The sequence below is a fragment of the Embiotoca jacksoni genome, unplaced genomic scaffold, assembly GCF_022577435.1.
Source record: "Embiotoca jacksoni isolate LCO1_2020_lvr unplaced genomic scaffold, fEmbJac1.0.p SCAF_5, whole genome shotgun sequence".
Classification (NCBI taxonomy): Eukaryota; Metazoa; Chordata; class Actinopteri; family Embiotocidae; genus Embiotoca; species Embiotoca jacksoni.
The window spans coordinates 14558065-14581677 of record NW_027185403.1 but is presented as its reverse complement, the minus strand read 5'-3'; positions in this window follow the sequence as shown (position 1 = coordinate 14581677).

The following is a 23613-nucleotide window of genomic DNA, read 5'->3' as shown; positions in this document are numbered from 1 at the left end:
CTGATTGCCCTCATCTGACCATTTGTTTTTGTGACCTGAGAATATCTCACACTAATGGCTGGTTTGGCATGAAATGTGCTGTGCACATTCATGCTCCCAACAGGGAGAAACCTATTGATTTTCATGACCCGACTTTCCTCAAAAGCCACCTTTAGTTCAAACTTCACCTGCTCTGGTGGCAGCATGCCTGGTCGTTAGCACAGTGGACTCAGAAAAAAGCCTTCAGTTTTAACTCCTCTAAGGTTAAACTGCAGGGACACAGAAACACAGATTGGGAACAGTGTAAAAGACTGTTGGCCTTTACCTGGAAACTAACTTGAAATTAGGCAGCCGTACTAGTGCTTTAGATAGTTGGGAAGGGTTGTGAAGGATGAACTCTCAAAAGGACTACTTAATTGAAATTTAAAGGGATTCTCATCTTAAGAGCAATCATTAAGTATTTAACACCAAACGTTTGTGGGTTTGAAAGAGGTTGTAAAAAGTCAGTACTTTCCTATTTTACAAAAAAAGAAGGCCTACACAGCCCGCATTCTTTTGGTTTACAATATACTGTATAAGTCAGTGAGTCCGTATTAATCCCCATTATTAACGTCTTCATTTTCATGACAAGCCATTGAGCAGTTGCTTGTTATTTCAGTCTGAACTGAAGAAGTGGACAGACGGACCAAGACTGCCATCCCTAGAGCCATGCCATTGCTAAAAACCTTCAGCAGAAATGTGTCAAACCACGTGTAACCTACTTGTCAATAGTACTGAGTGTACAGATGGATAGTGGATGATGCAGGGGTGGTTTGAGAAGTTGTATTAAAATTCCTTTCTTTTTCCTCCACTGTTAAAACTTGTTATTGGCAGGAATTAAAGTCACCATAAGAGCAATTCTTCACAAAAACAAAACAAACTTTTTTTCCCTATCAAGCCAATGGAGTGTATACTTCATAATACTTTCAGATTTTGGGGTGTACTACTTCCCATAATTATATAACTATTCTGTCATCGGACTGTGTTATCTAACAGAACAGTGATAACTGCAGACTTAACAGTAACTGAGCAGACTTGTCAGACTTGTGAAGATGCATTAAATATGAAAACAACACAAGTTACTGGTTTAATTTAGTTTTCAAAAGGGGGTTAGAGTTTTGTTTGACCATCGGGAGCTTAAATATGTATTGTTAGACAATGGGCAGTGAAATGGATCCAGGGGTGTTGCTTTTGCAGACAGAAAAAATGACCTTTGTTTCTCTGGTGTGAACGAGCTACAGTGTAGACCAGTGTTTTTTTAAATTCTGTGTCATGACCTGCCCCTGGGTCATTGGAGATCCAGAATATGTTGCCAATGGCTTGCCAAAAAAGAAAAGTGAGGAATATCCACCTACCAAAATGTAATGATAACAATGACATTTTCAATCCATAATTTGTTATTCCATTTTCAATACCATAGTATGAAAATTAACTGATGAATTAAGTGTGCTTCAACCTGGACTCTTTTTTTTTTGTTGTTAAAGAATACTCCAGACCCAGGAGTAGGATGGAACCTTCAACTAATAAAAAATACATTACTGTTATGATAAATATAGTAAACTGTACTGAAATCTAAAAAATAACCAACTTTTGTATGGTGGGAGAGCATTTCTACAGTACTGCAAAGCCCAGCTGTCTGAAATATGAAAAAAAGACTGCAAGTAATAAATAGCGTAGGTGTAATAAATAACAAGAAAACATATTTACTTGAAGAAACAGTGGCATGTCGCTTTCAAGTATTTAAAAGAAACAATACTGTGTTATAAAACTCACTCAAATTCCTATGGCAGCATTTAAACTGAGGTACCAGCCAGGACATTACACACTGACAATGACGTTAATTAGAACAGGAAGACCACTTACACGGTTCTGGTATGAACCTTAATTCCAACAGTGGCACATAACATTTACATAAAACTGAACTAGACACGAGTAAAAGGAGCTGAACAGTAATGTCAAGCAATAGCTAGCTCCCGTCTCCTCATGAGCTATCCCTACATTCGCCTGAACGAGCTAACATTAGAGCTCTGTGAACGCTGTGTACGGAAGATAGCGACAACATAAGCAGCCGTTGCGATTCATAAAGAATGATGGAAGCAAGTCAGCGTGTGAACATTGTGACGACATGTTGTTGATATAAAATGAACAACTGAAACTCTCTCATTTTGAATTCTATATACACGTCTCGATGTCTATCTTTGAGCTGCTCAGATACGTTTGAAATGTTTTCTCCTCTCTGCAAACGCATTGTGAATTCATTTGCATTCTGGCTTTTGGTCATCTGTAAATTGTCCCTGATCATTGAATCAAATGAGAAATATCTCCATGGCCTATTTCCTCAGCTACACTTGTTGATGGTTTTCCACAAGAAACATCCCATTTTCAGAATTTTGATAACAAAGTTTCGTTTCTTGTGACACCCTAACTGTGTATGTATATTTAACCGAAAAAGCACCTGCCCCGCTGACCACCAATGTAATTACTGCCTAAAAGAACATCCTCAGCAATATTTCCACCTCGGATTGACATAAACTAATTCTTGGTTCAATAAAACACCATCAGCATTTATTTTGGTTTGTTTAGTTGTAATAGAGAACAGATGTAAAATTCCCCCCCCAACATGAAAAATATAGATCCTTTATGTTTTTGAGAATAATTTCTGCAAAATAATAAAATTACTATTAAAGAGATTAAAGAGTGTTTAAGTTAGTCTGCAATTTTATTTTAGATTTAGAATATACATCTTGAGTAAAACATATTACATTTGAAGGAAATGTCATTTCACATGAACATTTATTTTTGGCTCATGGCCCTCCATCCAGATACATTTTTGGCTCTTCATAAGAAAGCATTTGGGCACCTCTGTAAAAGAGCATTCAGAAAAACTGTGGCCTATAACAGGTTTTACCCCAAACATTAAGTGGCCTACTATTACAGCGCTGTTTTGCATTGACCGTTGGCCACTTGATCTGCCCTGCCCATCACAGCCTACACTGAAAGATTTATTAAAAGAATACAGATTGTTCATCAAACACTGGGTGTCAGTTTGTGTGTTTAATCACTGGGGTGAAAGCTGTGCTCAATCATAAGCCATTCGCTAACCTATCGCCTCTGAATTGAGTCGCGCTCCTGTTTTTGCTGACACATCGAAGGTCACGTTGAGACGAATTGTTGGCTTCATAAACTATGCAACTTTGACACTACGGGCGGTGTGTGTGAGTGCGTACTAGCCGTGGAACTTGATGTGAACATGCTTCCCAGGAGATGGCTTGAGCCAAATATTTAGTCACAACTTGTTATTAACACTTTAATCATGTCAGCTCCTTTATTTGTTATTTATTAACAAACAGTTCAAATGAATTCAAGAACATTTCGAGGGAAATCTCGGAGAGCCTTGATCAATTACAAACAGGAACTACCTTGCTACTTTGGTGTTTTGTATAATCTAATCAGTCTGACCTCTTACAGTTATTGACATGCAATATGACGGACACTTCAATGTGATTGTACAATGAGAACAAAAGAAAAAGTCTGAGCAATTGGTTTAGTGTATTTTTCAGAAGTGCACTTGTAATTAAAGGTGGGTAGCGTGCAGGGCAAACCAAAAGCCATGTGCAGTAATCATATTAGATAATAAGCACACACATGCTGCAGGCTAAGTTAACATCATGGCAATTATTACCTCCATCGTGTGTGAGGCTTAGTGTTCCACACTTTCTGTAGCCGGCACCTGACCTTTAAACCTCTCGCCCTCCTTCTGTCCTCCCTCCATGCAGTAAAAAAAGGACTTAAGACAGGAAGTGAGAGTCATAAAGAGCGAAGCAAAAAGGGTAACAAAAAGTCTGATAACTCACATGTGCAGGATTAACCCAGACTCCCTCTGAAAGCCAAGCGAGAGCCACTTTTTTTTATTGTGGAAATCTATCAAAAGCATTCATTCACTCTTTCTTTTGCCAGCTCAGGTTGTAAATTCCAGACAGCAAGACTGAAAAATAGCACTTCTTAAATTTCTCCCTAAAGTCTGAAGATATGAAATGTTGGACTATGTTTTCCAGGTTTGTATCACAAAGTCTTGTATGGAGATACATTTCAGCAGGTAACTTCTGAGCTAATGTTACTAGGGCAGATTATTTGTGTTTTTATTGAGCAGCCTTATTCTCTCAATTTATCCTTTAGTCTCTGAAACAGAAACTCAAAACTAGAAAATAAATGTCCAACATAACTTCATCTCTCAGAGACATCCTGAAAAGTCTTGTTTTGTCCAACCAACCGTCCAAAGAAATTCTGTTTACAATGATATAAACCAGAGTAAAGAAGGAAGTACTCCAACTTTACTTACTTACTTACAAAATGACTGAAACAATTCATCGATTGTCAAAACAATTGCAAATTGAATTAAATAGTTGTTTTACCTCGACATTCATTACGAGCACAATACATATGCAATGTTTGAGGTCATATGATAAAAAATGGCTGCTGTGGTGAAACTGGAGTGATCCTAGCAAGCTAGTTCAGACAGTCAAGTCGAGCTGCTCCGCTCTGCATCATGTGATATACTCATGCTCCATAAACATCTAACATACACACCCTCCCTCCCAAATTTGGCGGTCTATTTAAGCAGCAATATTTCCCATATCTCCCCTGTGCCTGTCAATGATATTACGTTGTTAACAAATGTATGTGTACTTCCAGTACTTTGACCTTGTGCCAAAGATTACTGCCCCTCATAGCACAAGATAACTGTTCTGACCAGGTCAGCTGTTCTCAGAGGAGAAAACAGGAGATCAAAGCATCCACAACAGACAAAAGAAAACACAACTATTCCTACATCCTCTTTCATGCATGCACAGTGTCAAGAGCACCTCAGCCACCTCAAAATTCGGTCAGTGTCAAACCTACGCACCTGCATCAGGCTTTTACTCTGAGTTTCTCTTCTCCTTTCCTGGCACAACATTAACACTTAAAACTGTGCCCACCTGTCTACCTGTGAGAAATGTTTTAGCACAGCACCCAACACTAGCTCATACACTAGTTATTCTCTCATAATTCAGTACTGACGAATGTAACATTTTCAGTTTGTGTTCGTACTTTACGTTGTCTAAACGGTGCAAATTAATCTATATTTGCATAAGACACCTACTATGATTCAATGTGTTGATATGTAAAGGAAGTTGCAAATAAAAGAGTGGTGAATCATTGTCTGGGAATATATCTGCAACTCTATTTGTGACACCTCTGCTGCTCTATCGCACAGTGACAACATCTGATCTCAAGGTGATCTTCTGTCTACAGATTATGATGGATTTTATCCTATGATGTAAAAGGAATATACAATAGACAAAGGAGTAAAACAGTTCAGTCAACATACAACCTTTTTTCCTAAAAGTGACACTCAGAGGGTATTCTTTTTGTGACGTTTCGACCTTTCTACTCAGATGTTGTTAGAAAATATAAATATAATTAATTCACTTATTTGTTTCACATTGTTTTTTTTCTGGAAGAAATGTATAGTTGAATGGAGTATTTGATAGGATATGAGTGGAGGATGTGTGTGTTTGAATATCAGTTGGGAAAAAACTTTGTTTACACTTGCAAAAAAGCGTGGTTGAGGTGTAATTTGTTCATTTGGCTATCATCCTCCACCTGATTTAACAACACTGGTGAGAGAGTTGTGGGTGGTAGTGAACAGTCTTTTTCAGCTCCGTATCTCTGGCTATGTATTTACCACAGGCACATCCTTGCCAAATCACATCTGTGTTTGGCCAAACATTTAGCAAAGAATTTGATGAAATTCACATTTTCTGATTTGACTCTTGGCAGTGCAACATTTGTCAAGTTAAGGTTCGGTTTAAATTAGGCATGAAACAACTTGGTTAGTCTTATGGAACAATGATGTTTTGGGTTAAAATAATGCCTTGGTTAAGGTCCGAAAAAGACTGTGGTCATAAAAGCAACGCTGACTCTCGGTAAGAGTCACAACCGCTAGAGGCTTTTGTCACTTCAATAGAAACATATGTCATTTTTGGACATTTGCTGAAAGAGCTAATGCTGTTGTTCTACTTAGGGGCAAGTCTCAAAATAACTCCCAATGCCAGTAAAGCAGCTTTTTAAAAAACCTTTCATTATTTTGATGTTAAATTATTCCTTATAGATTATTTTGTTTCATGTTATTCTTGCATGTCATACATGTTAACACTCTGCAAGCAGGTTCTGCAAAGATCAAAGCGAAGCAATGTGAAGAAAGACCGAGATAGTTCATATAAAAAGCAAATGCTCTGCTTCAGCAGCCAGACGAAAGGCCTGGTGCTGTCTAATAGCTGGTCATTAGAATGAGCGTCAATACACTCAATCTTACACTTTTAAGTGAAGAAGGCAGATGCTGAAGGTGTTCTATAATGACATGAGCTCTCTGATATTACCCTTTCAGTAGGTCTTATAGTTCACTGTGTGACACAATCACAAAATTCACTGTTAACAACTTAATGATAGACCACGTGGAGTCTTTTGCCCTCACAGGATGACCTCAGCTTCGTCAAGACCAACAGTCCCCCCCCCCCCCCTTTGCACTGTTAGACCAGTCCAGGTGATGCTTACCATGGCTATCTGCAGACAGACACAGTCGGTAGCTCCTCATCCCTGGACGGCTGACAGCTGTCACAGACTGTGTGCTTTACATTACTGTCATCAAGAAGCAGCTGGTTCTTATCACACCTCCAACAAAGCTCGCCACTGGACTCTGATGCTCCTCCTATTTGAAAGAATGAATCTCCAGATATAATCCACAGGTAAATCTGAAGACTCAGAGGTAAGTTAACAGTTAGTACAACTAAGAGCTGAAGGTATAGAGTAGCAGCTTTTTCATGCTATAATAAGAGGTCAATTTCACTCACATTTTGTATTTGAAATTCAAATGAAAATATTGTAAAATTAAAAAAAAAGGTTCCCCCAAAGCCACAGATTCTGAAAAAGGTCTCAGCTAAAGCTCTGAAATATCTGCAGAACACTTTCTTCAGTATCAAAGTTTCCATGTTGGATGTTCATAAAAGTATAATTCAAGTAACAGATAGAGAAAATGGCAAATGAAGCTCAATTAAGCAACACAAATGTAAACAGAAAAATTAAAATATTTTCTTATGGACCTTTGAGCCAAAACTTTTAATGTGTTCTTCGTAGTGAGACGCATACAAGTCAAAGAGGAACACAGCATGAATTCTGCATTTCTTGCTATCTCACTCTCAAGTGTGAAGGAGGCAGTGTCACAGACTACACGCTTTTGGCAGGTGCTGTAGGTAACAGTTCAGTCCCCTGAGGCAGCCCTGTACTACTCGGCTGCCTGGCCGACACGATGCTCTCGACACAAACAAATGCAGCATGTCCTTGTAGTCTGTAGTCCAGGAAACTACACCGCTGTCCTGGTGCAACATATCGTTTCTCTCTAAAAATAATGCTTCCTGGCATCCAATAGCCTCTTCACATTAACAGGGTAAACCAGGTACAGCAAACAGCATTTGGACTTTTTGACAGTCCTTTAACAAAAAGTTTGAGAGACTTCAATACTGAAAGGTCTTCTTTTTTTTTTTTTTGCTTTGAAATGTGAGTTGCTGCAATGTTTAGACTTTTTAGAGACAAAGTTGGGACGCTTTGTAGAGTATAAATCAAAACACAATGCAATGATTGGCAAATCGTGTAAAAACATATTTAATTGAAAATAGAACAAAGATAACTAACGTTGAAGCTGAGAAACGTTATTATTTTCTGAAAAATATATGCTCATTTTGAATTTGATGCCAGCAAAAATGTTAACAAAAGACTGGAAAAGTAGTGTAAAGCTAAAAAAAAATAAAAATCACACATCTCACAACTAATTAAGTGGAAACACTTCAGTAACAACAGAAAAGCTGAAAATTGCAGAGAATTAGGGGATTTCATCATCTACGGTAGCCTACATAATATCATTGAAAGATTCAAAGAATTTGGCAAAATCTCTGTATGCAAGGGATATAGATGAAAATTAATATTTGATGGTCCTGATATTTGGTCATTTTGGAAATCATGGATTCCACATCATCCAGCTTGTTATCAGCACACAGTTCAAAAGCCAGTATCCATGATGATATAGTAATGCATTAGTGCACATGGCATGGGGTACTTGCACATCTGGTCTTTTTCTGGGAAGGCTTTATTTATTTTAGCAAGATGCCATTGTGTGATGGGACTTTTGTGTCACTTTCACACAATGGGACTGGTTGATGGCTTTACTCACGGTGCGAAACCTCGATGAAAAAAAAGCCGCTTTTCACAATCTAACATTCACATTCTGTGTGAAAGTACTCTCGATAAAAACAGGAGTTAAAAAAAAATACATTGCATAAAACAAACACCCCCTTTTAAGACCTTAAAACTACAGGACATAAAACAATGTTTTATTGTAAATATAGAACGTGACAAAACAGTCAGAAAGGCGAAGAAACTGTTCTGAATATATTTGTAACACCTTAATGATTACTTTTATTACAGTTTGGTGGGAATTTTTTTTAAACAAAGCTGCTACTTTACACGACAGTATGAGGTACTTTTAAACACAGATTGCAGTCGTTATTCTGGTTTTGTGGTTGTGTTTAAATCCTTAGGCTTTCTAATGATGTTCTCATTCGGCCAGCCTCAGTGGTGAGAGCAGCTCATCCATTGTACCTTCACAGTCGTGTGGAGAAACATAGTGTATTTCTTGCATATTTCACTTGGGCAAAATTTATATTAAAATTAGGGGTGAAATTACGTGCACTTATGTGACCATGGAATCAGAGGCGCTGTTGACTAGACAGTATCATGGGGAGGAAATGGAAGGATTTTCTTCGAACAGCATAATGGCTCATTGGTAAGCAGTGCTGTGTCACTGCCAGACGCTCCAGACTGTTTCTTTGCCTTCTGCTTGGTGCATGTTAGGACAGAATCACTGTCAGCCTGATCAGGAATAAGTAGGTTCACAAAAAGGATCAAGGAAGGAAATATTTCCTTCAACAAGAGAGTCTAAAATGTTGACGGTTTAAATACAATCCACACAACTGTTCAAGGACAAAAAAATATTGTTATTCCTCTGTATAGTTAAACACAACAGTGGTTGCCTGCAGCTAAATATGTATAATTCATTATCAGTTAAAACATGACCTTAAATGAAATAAGTGCTGCTTCAAGGACTGAATTGCAAGAAATGTGGAGTATCTTGAGAAGGCTATTGCCAAAATATTCCAGCTTCACATGTTTGCGGTACAACAAGCTGCACACGCAACATTAACATATTATCACCTTATAAAGTTGAAATGAGGACCATATTGACAGTTTTGTGTTTGTATGTAATGACATGACATGGACATGCCATCTCAAAATAGCTTCTGTATTTGAAAATGTGGAAACGAAAGGGCTCAAATGAACTGATCTTTCAAAGTTTTGAAGTTAAAAGATGGAAGTATGCTGAAAATACTGTCCAGCTGGTGTTTAAACATGTAATGAGCTGTGAAGAGGTTGTATGAGAGATTGGTTTTACTCTTTGGTAACAATGGTAATGGCATGGCTTCACTCCAGCAGAACACAAGATGTGATGAGCTATACGGGTGCATTATGCTTACCTGCAGATGAATTCATGATAAAAAAAAAGTAAAGTTTAGTCCACATGATAGTTTCCCTCTGTGGACCTAGATGAGTATGTTTTCTGTAAAAATATGTGTGTAATAATCATAATTTGTATCATCATTATTTGTTGTACCGGTTGCCGAGTCTGAACCAAATGCTTTCCAGTGTCAGTATCGAACCAGCCTCTGAGAAATTTGAGGACCTATACACTTTCTATGGGCATAAAATTTGTAATATTGGAATACAAATCACCTCTGCTCCTCAGGACATAGTCATTGCCATACAGATTACTGCCTCACTAGATTCATTTAATGTTGTCTCTGCTTACACATAGATCAATACGATAGCCAAGAGGAAGCCCGATGCTGTGCCCTTGATATTCTACACTGTAAATGAGTAACAGAAATCTTGTAAATTGTATGCCAATACCAGAGGGCGGACAAAACAATGTAAAGGCTTTGCGATTAGAAGACATTGACGTTTTTTCAATCAACCCTTTCAAGCTCTGAGCAAAGACGGGCCAAAGGTTGCATTCTAATTAGCGCTATTCCTTTAGAATCTACTGTAAACACAGCATGTAGTATACTGTGTGTGACCACTATGCAGGGCTTGTGTTGGCCTCCGTACCTTTTTCTCAATCAATTTACTAATACTAGTACTAGAGTGGCAGATCTGGTATAGTTATAGGTAACAGGCTTTTATTGTAATACAACACTACCTTTCAAGTGGGGCAATGCTTCTTGAAAAGTGGTGTCATGTGAGGTAATTACTTGAAAGGTTTTCAAAAAGTATTGAACCTAATATCAGATCTCTGACTCGAGGTCCAGAACAGCTGGGTGCTGTAATTGCATCTTATAAGGCAGTGCACGGCTCTCCATGCCTCACATACATGAAGCAGTGCATACTCATGAGACAGATACCTGGGAGAATTTTTCACCAGTAAAGAGGGTGTTGAACACATTCATTCCAAGTATTTCGCACCGTTCAACTGATCTACAGGTGGCAGTATTGTGCCAGCAAAGTAACCACAAACACCACTGGTTTTAAAATTATAAAATAATATCAAAAGCATTAAACAAGTTCACTCGATCTGATTGTCATCAGACTTTTGAATAGGCAATTATCATTACACATCTCTCCCCCGAACATATGGGTTAGTGAACCCACTGGGCACACTGCACCTATACTAGGCCAGAAGGTTACATTCATTCCAATAGTGGCTTTAGTACTTTTAACGGGGGCAGAGGAGGAGGGCGGGTGACGTAATGTAAAGAGCTGCATCGGGAAGTGAAAAAAACAAAAGGGACTTGTTTTAAGTTACATATGACAATTACTTACATAAATCTTTAAAGTAGCGTAATGTATGCAAGTAATGTGCATACTGTAACCCGGGCCATGACCTTTTCCTAGACCTAATCAAACTGCGACTGTCACGATGTTAACCATGTGTTTATTATTGTTACCATGACGACAAAAGTCTGTTGAACCTGTTATGGGTACTGGCCAATAGTCATAAACTGTATGTCAATAATAAGGGCCTCCTGTGGCTACCACTAGGTTTAGTAACCCCCTACCAGCTCATATATGTGAGACAGATGTGTGATGATAACTGCATATTCAATAGTCTGGTAACAGATTGAAGAGGAACACTGAAAATAATGCAGTTCAAATTACCATCATGTTTGCAAAAGGACCAAATACATTTAATAAGCCAAAAAAACAGAGCTTCTTAAAAATAATTATATATATTTATATTGTAGCCTAATATAATAATTGATCATTATCTGTCACACAATAGATTTTTTTTTAAAAATTTTTTTACATATCTTTCATACTACTAGTTAAATTACATTAAAGGTTTGGTGGGGAAATAGCAAAGTACACAAACACTTATTTTGAATGTGTTCTTGCACTTATGGGGACACATTTGTCTAGTCCTACCTGGGATGGGCTTCTCATAACAAGCCCAGTTTCAAGAATCTACAGCCTTAGTCTGTTTTCAGTCTTTTTCTTTGCATCTAGTCGGCGAGGCTTTGTGGAGAGGCGAATTGTTGCATCGCTTGAGCAAAAGTCATTGGGGAGGACCGGCCATCTGGAGAAGCAGGAGTGCTCCTGGTGGACTGGGAGGCGTAAGTTCACCACATCTCTTGAGTCCATCATTCTCTCAGAGTCAATTTAACTTCGTCAACTAGTGTTTTTGTGCACTGGAGTGAAATTGTAACAGACTGACTATGGTTTGCATAAATTTCAACTCACAAATGAATGTTATGCTGCCTTCAGGGTGCTGTCACAAGTACCAGAGCTACACGTTAAGCATGATTAAATTATATAAATGAGGATGTAAATGACATGGGACAGTCTGTAATTTATATATTTCAACACAATTATGTTATGTCGTTCATACACACATGAATACAAGCACTTGTTAGTGTGAGCTGCTGAGTTCACCTTGTTAAAGCCCCTGCGTGTATGATTTTGGGATTACAATTATTAGTAGATGTAGAATGATGAGACCACCCTGGTGAAAACTGTGGGTTGGTTGTTACAGTGCACATTGTTTTTATAGTACTACTAGCAGTTGCTTAAGTCAATAATTTTCAAATGCACATATATAGGGGCTTTAGGTGTTTAGTTTGTTGTATGTTTTTTCATGAGCCTGAAGTGCTGATTGCTCATGCCGGTACTAATTAAAGATCCTTGATCATAAATATTTTTATGGGCTGAGTGTGCAGTTACAACAACATTTTTAAAAATACATTTACAGTCCTCTTGCAGTTACCAGCACCTCATACTGTGTGCAAAGCTTCTCTCCTTTTTAACATTAATATCTGTTGTTAAAGACTGATGGCAAAAGAAAGATTTTATTTGTTTTTCTATCCCACAAAAATGGGCTACATGGGCTAATTATCTATACTGTTGTCATTTGCGTGATACAGTCACTGGGTTTCTTTGTGGGAAAACTCCGAATTATGAATGAACATTAATATGTTTTTGATTTGTGAGCTGTTACAGTGATCTGCTTCACAGAAAAAACGAGCACCCTGCTAGTTTTCACTTATTTATTTAGAATAGTGTTTGTGGCTCGCCGTCTTCCATTATCCAACTGTGGCACAGAAACAACTCTTCTGTCTGCAGATGTTTTCAGAGGCAGATTATTGGCAAGTATTTAATAACTGTGCATCATTACAGTTGAGTAGTTGTCTTTGAGCTGCGAGCTCAGCACGGAGCTCACCAGCACAACTGGGATGCGTTCACTTGTGCCAAAGTGAGAGCAGGTTTGTCCTGGGATAACCTGGTGGAATGTAAATCTCTTTACATTTTCTTCTCTCTATTGAGGAGGCAGCGGTTGGCAGCATAAGCAGTGGGAGACCTAAAACAGGTACTAACACACTAAAAAGGAAGGGATTATTAAAAATAATGAGCTGCAATGGTTGCCTGGGTACCAGTCACATACTGTACACTAGAGTACTGATACCATCAGCCTTCACCAGATCTACTCATTATTATTGTAAATCAATAAGGTTACAGTTCACAGCTTAGAGCTTGAAGCCTTCACATAAAACACATCATATTTATATACTCTTGAAGAGGGAACTAAGGATGAACACTCTTTCAAATGATGCAAAACATAAGTGTCTCTTCTCCACTTTCCAAGTTTCTCCAATTAGCTATTCACAGTAATGCTTGCAAAGTGATTTATGGAACCAGTTCTATTTCCTTGCGCATGAAAAATAATTACCAAGCTTGAAATGTATTATAGATCATAGTTCTGTGTTAATATATATATATATATATATATATATATATATATATATATATATATATATATATATATATATATATATATATAGCAGCTCTTTATTGTACAACAGGATTGCCTGAAAAATGACAATAATTTGAGTTGGACTGAAAACCATTATAGGTCGAGGAATAACTATGTAAGGGTGTCCAGTGCAAGCGTCAACACGAACACTGTTAGTGTTCCTCAGAGCAGCCCTGAAGGGCTCCTCTGGGAATGCAGCCATCACCATACCTGTTTATGTTTGCTTGTCATGTCACACTGTGCTGCACTGGGACATTTACTGAAAGACAAAACAGTTAGCTTGGGACAAAATGCTACCTCTCTCACACTATTTATGCCATCAGGTCCTGGACTTATTGGCAATATCAAAATGTGTTAATAAAGCAACAATATAATTGTCATTGTTATGTTTGTGCTCTATTAGTCTTAAATGTTATAATCATAGTACATTTATGTGCGCACACCTTCTATAGGTCTATTAACAGTTTAATCAGTGAGTGTGTGGGCTGCAGCAACCTCAGGGTGAGTCAACAGTGAGCAGTTTTGTGTTTAGTGCCGTAAAGGAGACAAACAATATAAATCTTACAGTAGGAATTCAGAGGAAAAACTACTAAAATAGGCTTAAACTAAATAAATAAATAAACAGAAGGTGCAATAACCTTTCAGCCACAGTTGTGATCGCGTAAATATCGATTTCATGGGGTTTGGGGATTTACTCATGTCCTCTTCTCTTACTCCATGGAATTGAGAGGGCAATCCAGGACGAGACAACATTTGGCATCATGGCTTAAAGAACAGGGGAATGTAATATAACACTTATTTAATCTCTTGGTAGTATTGTGAGAATGATGATTATTCAGCAACACAAGCAAAAACTGCATTAAACGAGGCGAGGAAATATTTTAGCTCTTGATTTTCAACCTCTGAAGTCTCATTATGAACAACGTGCATTTATTGTTTCAATATTCTTCAAGGAACTGGCAAAGAGAGAAGTTAAATTGCATTGTGTCCCTTCCCAAAAACAGATCCAAATTCGCAAATGATAGCACACCAGAACAGTTGTGTAAATTTGTGTAAAGAAACTGTAAAAGGTCAAAGGGCAGTTTGGATGTTCCCTTGTGCCATATATTTCATAAACACTAAAAATAGTCCTTATTGGTAAATCATGAGTTTGCAAAAGTGACTCTTCTATAAATTACATTTCAGTTCACCTGACACTACGGTATTACACCAGGCATTTGCATAAGAGTTGTTGAACTGTACACTTTCGATTCTACTATATTATACTGATCTTTGTGTGAGACCATATAAATGAGGTAAATTAGTCTTACTATCCTGTCTGGTAGTGTAAATTGTAGGTTTGTCACTTATCCTTAATTAGCCATTGTGGCCACATTCGATATTTTAACAACAGATGTAGTGGCTTTGATTAGATATTCTTTCATCCTGATCGTGGTTTTAATTTCAGTATTGAAACATATTTTGTCACATTTTTCTCAAGGTCACAGCAGATTGGAAGGGTTGAATATGTCTCATTATGGCTTATCCACAGACTTTAATCAGTGTTAATGAAAGTCACAAATGGTGCAGGAAATTGCTCAAGACTGAAAAGTAAGACGAGCAACCTGATGATAGCCCTCATTATGGTTTTTAGATTGAGGATCACGTATTGGAGATTTCCCAGTGGAAAACAGAGGGTACATTTCTATAACCAACTCCAAACTGTGGGCTTCACAGACAGATTATCTTTGTCTCAGGAACAAAAAAAACAAAAATTCCCAAGCCCATTACATCTGTCCCAGAGAGGTGAAGCTGGAAAGGCAATTAGCCTCGGCCTCCCAAAGGATTACCTCTATAGGGATGACATATGTTTATTGTTTGTTACGTTGTCAATGTTCAGCTGAAAGAGAAAATAACTTACGTGGTCTTTTTAGGTCAGAAACACTCCAGTTTACTCTCAAAAATCAAACTCATAGTTTAACTGAGCTGTCTTTGTATCAAAACCTCTTCTGAGACTTTGATAAAAAAAATAATAAAAAAATTAATTGGCTTCATTACTGACACATTTGGTGTCTCCTGAGTTGTTGTTTTTTGGGGGGTTTTTATGAGCCAAACTGGTAAAAATGGATAAATGCCCACATATTGATTCTATTTGCTTCCTGTCCAATTCCTTTGATAGCACTTTAGCTATTTAGTAATTTAACTGTTTATTTAAGTGTTCCTTGCTGTGTTAATGTAATTAGTGGTTTACAGCGGTGACACGGTACTGCAGACGCACCTGCCTCTGTGTCTATTTTATATCCTCATGGTCTGTAAGGGTACTTAAAGGTAATGTGCAGACTAAATCCCTCTTCAGTGACATCTGTCATATCAGGAACGGTGACCCTAATAGCTTGTGCCATTCTGAGAATGTCATACAGGTTGAAAGGCATGTTTCATCATGCTGAAGTAAATAATTTTTCCGAATTTTTTGAAGGCTTCTAACGTTAAATGTACAAGAAATGTTACAGTGGGTCTACTGTAGACACAATGCATCTAAATGTAAGTTGCTCTTGACAATTACATGGAGCTTTTATCATCTTATTAAGGTGAAAAATGTCAGATGTCAGCTGTTGGTGTACAAAGACTAGATTTTGCTGTCGCTGTACCATACAATCATGTGCTTTGGTTTTTGGTTGGCAAAGGTTTTTGTTTTTTTCTCACGTTGTTATGAGATCCTCCAGGTTTTCCTTTGTGGTATGAATTTTCCCTCATCTGGATGCAACCCAGGCACAATGGATATATGAGCCATGTGGGATCGGTGGGAGGAATAATTTAAAGCAGTCAAAGCAGAGGTCTCGTGTTCAAAGGCCACATGTAGATTCACAGCTATAGTCGCATGATAACAGGTATTCATGATCACTTCTGAAGAGTCCAATTATCACAGTCTAAATGCATCTTTGTAACAACAACAACAACAACTTTTTAGCCTACATACAGAGCAAAACATTAGAACTGCATCGTGCCATTACATTAATCTTTTAAGACAACAAATGGATGATACAGTGTCCACTGATTATTCATGCTTATCAGACCATCTTTACAGGAGGTAGTAACTGCTGCACCTACGATGTAACATCAGATAATACAAACAGAATGAAAAAAACACGTTAGTTAGCAGTTTTTTTATTTACTTAAAACTTTGAATTATGAGAAATAACTTACTGCCAGTTAGCACTCATCACAACATGGCAGCTCATGCCAATCACTTTTCCTTTACTTAAACCATACCACACAATTACAAACTCATTTAAAGCACTGTGAGCTGTCCCTTTTATAATAGGCACATTGTACTCATAAGTGTTCTCCTGTCCTTTTGTTACCTACATGCTCATCCAAAGCAGGTGGGTTCTCTGCATATCTTATATTAGAAGCAAATTAAAAATAGTATTAAATAATTCAAAGTTACTTTTTCTTCTTTCTGATTTTCTAGTGATCAAACATCATACAACAAGTAGTTCCAACCCAGAAATCTGATTGGTCGACTGTACATTTGGAATGTGCTCAAATCAGTACAAGACCTTGCTCATCACTGGAAATATCACTCTGCCTTCTCTATGCAATTTGTAATTACATGTCATATAATACGCAATATACTGTTGTTTTTACCTGTTATACACCTAGAAAATCCTAGCAGCAGCTACCTTGACCAGGTTTTAACACATGACAAGGTGCTACTATCTTAAAAATACGAGTCCATCAATATTTTTTTTTAGCAGCTATCTTTGTTACTACAAGATTGAGCTACCTAATCAGTTTTGTGTTTCTACGTGATGTATTTATTCAGTTTGAGATACTGACTATCTCTATAGCATTAAAACGGACCAGAAATCATCTCTGTTGCTTGGTCATTACTAAGAGTTGACCTACTTGCAGGAGTGGTAAACATTGCATACATTACATAATACAATTCAATTCAATTTTGTTTTATTTATATAGCGCCAAATCGCAACACAGGTTATTTCATGGCACTTAACACATTAAAGTCCTCACAGCAGAACTTTACAGCATTATACTGAGAAACTCAACAATTCAACAATTCCCACATAAGCTAGGAGAGAAAAACTCCTCTTTAAGGGAGAAAAACCTCCAACAAAGGGAAGGAAATACTCCCTCTTAGGAAGAAACCTCCGACAGAACCAGGCTCAGAGGTGGGCAGCCATCTGCCTCAACCGGTTGGCGTGAGGGGAGAGCAGAGAGCGAAAAGGACAGCATAGAGATCCAAAACATAAACAGTTGGTGGGGCTGACAATCGCAGAGCAGAGACATGCAGCTCAGCAGCCGGGACATCTGCAAAAAAAAGAACAGAAACTATGCGAGCGAGGGAACTAAATGGAGGCAACAGACTATAAGCAAAATCTATGGGGGAGAAAAAGCATGAACTTAATGAGATGTGATGGTGAGATATGAGTTATAGAGAGTGAAAGAGTGAGAGGAAAGAAGCTCAGTGCATAACAAGGTCCCCCAGCAGCCTCGGCCTATAACAGCATAACTAAGGGATGGTACAGGGCCACCTGAGCCAGACCTAACTATAAGCTTTATCAAAAAGGAAAGTGTTGAGTCTAACCTTAAAGCTAGAGAGGGTTTCTGCCCCTCGAACACAAACTGGGAGCTGGTTCCACAGGAGAGGAGCCTGAAAACTGAAGGCTCTGCCTCCTATTCTACTTTTGGAAACTCTGGGAACCACAAGCAGGCCAGCGTTCTGAGAGCGAAGTGCTCTGTCAGGATGATCTGGTTCTGAGATATCTGAGATAAGGTTGAGCCTGGTCATGACGAGCTTTGTAAGTCAGCAGGAGAATTTAAAATTATATTCATGATTTAACAGGAAACCAATGAAGAGAAGCTAAAACATCAGAAATATGATCTCTCTTGCTAAATCCCATCAGTAATTTGGACATCCTAACAACAAGGAATTACAATAATCCAGTCTGGAAGTAACAAATGCATAAATTAGATTTTCTGAATCATGCTGAGGCAGGATTTTCCTGATTTTATTAATATTACGTAGATGAAAGAAGGCAGTCATGGAGACTTGCTTTATAAGGTGGCTAAAGGACAAATTATCTTCAAAGATAACTCCAAGGTTCCTCACAGTGGTGCTGGAGGCCAAGACAATGTCATCGGCCTAAGTGATTAGAGAAAGAGTTTCTGAGGTGTTTAGGGCCAAGTACAATAACTTCCCTTCGGTCAGAATTTAGAAGTAGGAAATTGTTGGTCCTCCAGGCCTTCATGTCTTTCAGACATTCTTCAAGATTTACTAACTGATTTGTTTCATCTGGTTTTATAGAAAGATATAGCTGCGTGTCATCTGCATAACAATGTAAGTTTATGCAGTGCTTCCTGATGATATGTCCTAATGGAAGCATGTACAAAGTGAAAAGTATTGGGCCTAACACTAAGAGTCTACTGACACGACTGATTGTTTTCCCATTGTTAATCATACCCCATTTCTTCCCATAGAAACGGAGATCACACTAACAAAAAGTTGTATAATTTGAAAGCGAAGTGCTCCACAACATGTTTACATTTTCATTCCATATTGTATTTAGTTGATAACTTGTTGTATAATTGCAATATTGCACTTGTGGGTGTGCTTTAACATCTTTATTGGCACGACAGTCATGTGGTCCGAGGCGATTGGGCCGAGGTCCGCAAGCATCATTGAAGTTAAAGCACACCCTTTCTTGTGATATTGTTTAAAAAAAACTATCAGAAGAAACCTGTGTCTGAAAGCCTCCAAATGTGCTTCTCATTAGCAGCAATTTGGTCTTTCATGAACAAAATATTTCCCGCTCAAGTCAGAGCAGTGTTGATGTTTGTGTTTTTGTTTCTGCCATGTTGGTTTGAAGTGGGTGGACTCAGAGGAAAAAGGTAACGTCACGCACTTCAATCTGGATTTACTGCAGCAGCATTTGAATTAAAATGTGTGATGTGGGGTTATTTGCATATATTGTGAGACCACTGTCAATCACATCTGTTCATACCACAACCACATACCCACATCATTGGGAGATGAAGCAGAATACAGCTTTGAGAGAGAAGCTCTAAATAGATATTTAAGTTTCATTGTTGTTTATTCTATTTAAAGTTTCACAAAATCTTTCTTCTTGATGTTTTCATAAGCCTAAAAAAATATATATTTTTGTTCAAAAAGCATTGATCGTGACTGTGATTATTTTCAGGGTTAATGCACATTAGCATCAAAGTGAAGTTTCTGTTCTAATTAAAAAGTTCCTTTTTTCTTCCTACTCCGAAGGACAAACTGAATCTTACCGTGCCCACTGAAAGGGTCAAAAGGCAATGATGCCTTTTTAAAAGGGTTAGGCTAAGTATTACACTTCAAAAGGCCTCCATACATAATGGAGTTTAATAAGAAACATACTGAACAGTAAAAATAATAAATAGTTAAACTATTAGTTCCTCTTTTACCCACTGTTTCCAGTTATTATATATTTTATACTTTGGCCTCAGCCCTTCATAAGTAAACAGTAATCATGGAAAGAAGACGAGTAAAGATGACATGGAGAATGAAACAAAGGATGCTGTGATTATATATTGTGTCTTAACCATAGGCTGCCAACATGCCTAAATATAGCTTTTTATAGTTATTTTAATGTTGATGTTATCTGTGAGAGCTGCACGGAAATAAATTATCCCTGACAACCACCGGCAATTTAGGAATGAGCATGAAACACACACTTTAAATTCAGAGTAGAAATGTAACTAAGTATATGTATTTCAGTACTGTACTGAAGTACAAATCTAATGATTGAGTGTTAATGATTCAACTACTCTGCAGCATATGAAAGACTTTAAATTTACTTTACCTTGAACAAATGCAAAAGTAAAATACCACATACACTTAAAATGCATCAGTGAAAAATAATCAACATCATAGAACAGTTAACATTTGGTCATATATATGATATATATGATTTGTTTTATTTTCAATATTTTAAGTACGTTGCTAATAACACTTGGGGTTTTCCCTGAGTTTTTATTGAAGTATTGCTACTTTCACTTAAGTAAACGTCTGAATACTTCCTCTGCTTAAATGATACTTTTGAGTACATTTTGTATGTACTTGTTATGATTTCATTGTAATCAGTGGGTCTAGACCTGATGGTGAAGCAGGAATTGATATGCTATATGTCCTTATGCATCTACAGCATAACTAGTGATAAGGTAAGTCTTTGTCTCAGCTTAAATATGCCATTGACAAATATGTGTTCTGCATTTTGAATCTGACACTACACATCCACTACAAATTTTAGGAATCCTGCCTCCAGCTAACAAACGCTCATAAGACGTCTCCCAGGAATCTAAATGGATTTTCGGAATAGTGTTGAATGCATTGTTCAGTTTTTCATGTTTTTTCTACAAATCAAAAAGTCTCACATAACTGTTCCTGTGTCACCACGTTCAAAATGTGTGAAAACTGTTATTGCAATTTTAAAGATAAACATGTTGATCCGTGGTGCCTGATGTCAAAATTAGATTCGAGGGCTCCAAAGACACGATGTTGTTATCATTAAAATATTGCCCGTACATAAGTTATTATGAACTGTGAAGTGTGACATTCAACATAAGAGTTAAGGCCATTTCCAATAGTACAAAAGCCAGAATGTTAACTTTCATAATATGCAAATTAAGGACAGAGTTTATTTATTATTAATTACAATTAATTCATCTGTGCCAGTGATTATATCGGCAATATTCCAAGCAGCCTCCTCTCCTCGAACAGTAAATTACTGTTTTCTATGCAGGCTTTGTTTTTGATTAACACGTTTATCTTGGGAACATGCAATTATGAAGCCTCCATTAGCTCTCCATTGTCTTCCCCTTATTGAATTGTATTTTTCTCCTAACCATTCAGGTGGTGGCGATCCTTAATTTAATCTGGACGGTGAGGCAGTATGAAAACATCAACGGTCTCTGAGGCAGCACCTTGCTCCCAGTCTAAGTAAAGCCTCGCTAACTCTCTTTCTAAAATAAATGCCCCCTCCATATAATTGGTGGCTGAGGTGCCAGCTCATGCACACTCCAATTTTTTTTGCTGGAGCCTCCCTTGCGAAAACAAATCCTCCATTCCCGCAGTCGCATTACTGCATAGTCACTGCGCCAGAATCCCCATGGCAACAGACATGTGCAACAGTCTGCCTCCCCTCCCTCCCTCCCCTTCCACACGCACAGCTCTCTCCTCTCTAAGAAACTCAGTGAGCTTGAGAGTACAAATGTGCACCATCTTCCACAATGATCTACAGAGGTAGATGGAGCAGAGGGGAGAAAAGATATCTTTCATAATAATCTATCAACTCAAAAATCTCTTTTAGTTCAGCTAGTTGCTATTGGAAACTGCAGAAACTGAGAACATGGATTAAGGAGCAACAAGCATGGGAGGCGGGCTGGAAGTAGGTGGTATATATTCACTGTGACACTGAGACAGGCTCTTGTTCTTAGATGTTTCTGGTCCAGAGAACAACATCAAACAAGTTAAAAGAGCATGGTCTGCACCGCTGCACTTTTTTCACAGTGGAGTTTTGCGATGACTTGCATGGCACACACACTGATACACCTTCTCACATTGTCTCTCCATATTTCTGCCGCTCTCTGGCTCTCTCAGATGCTCATTGTATGGTCATGTGTCCCTCTCTTCTTACATTGTGTTTCTGCTCACTCTGACCTCAACTGTAATAATATTGTGAATTGGGGTTACTGCGAGTGAAGAAGTCAGGCTGACGGGTAACCCCTATTTCCTGCTCTCACAGCACCTCATCACAGTAGAAAAGACACATGATTTCTCAATCCACATCTTGCACTGCCCCACTTACAAAGCCAGCTCTGAAATGAACTAAAGTGCAGAATTAGCTTGGGTGTGAGTTCTGTCCTTTTTCCCCTCTTAGTTAGCTCTATGATAAAACACAGGTGTTTTACTGTAGATGGGCAATAAAGACAGACAAAGCATATGTCTCATTTCATGGAGAAGAGTTTAATGGAAGATATCTAATCAAACCCATAATTTATGTAGAAGTGAAACAGCAAACAGTTACTGAAAATCCCAAATAAGTCTGCTATAGACGTTTATCTGGCAGCTGCCATACTTGTCATTTAAGACTCAAAATCATTCACACTTGTGAAACTATGAAACTACATTGTGCTGTTTATGGTCTGCATTATGCTTTAACTAATGGAGTGTCTCCTTATGTTGCCACAGTTTAAATTCCTCCCTTATTTCCTTATGATTCTGGTAACATACGAACCAACCTCAGTTTTCATTGTCCAGTTCACGCTTTCATTTGCTCTGCCAGTGTTTATTTCCACTCACTTACTCCCCTGACATTTTGGACGCGGCCACTTCCACATGATCTTCCCGCCTACCTGCACACCTGCATCCACTTCCCTGATTAGTCCACTCAGTACTTATACCACTATCCACCTTTTGCCAGATTATCTTTACACTCTGTATATCAGCTCTTTAGTGTTTTATAAACTGGTTGTATTTCCTGCCTGTTTTTGACCTTGCATGAATCCTAGACAGTCAACACTCAGAAAATTCCCATCATTTGCATGGCCCTCAAACTTTATTATGCATGATCATCATACACATGTTTGTCTGACCTTACTCAGTTTGCCAGATGTTTATGTACCACAATCTAAACACGCAATCCAAACACTACATCTGTCACTGCAACCTGGCAACCCACAATCCAATGAATCAGTCAGCTACCTTAGCTGTTATGAAAATGGAAGGGCAGGACAACAAATTTAAGAAAATATAAGCTTAACTTTTCCTCAGTAAAAAAATCTCCCATATTTTGAAATGTAAACGTGGGCAGCTTGTGAGAAACACTTTTCTTCGACTAAAATTAATTCCTACTTCTTATTTTGTGTTGCTTTTGGATCCTGACAGACTTTATTTAACACAATATAGTAATCTTGTTTTTACAGCTTGTTCCACTGCACCCATGTGGCAACAAGATCAAGTAATACAGCTTTTAAAGTCCAATATTCTTTGAATTCAGACTGCCATTTCTTTTTTTTTTTTTATATTATAGAGCAGGTCTTGGTGCTATTTAAATATTGTGAAAATGTCATAACTCTCCAGAAAGAAATACACACAGACTGAA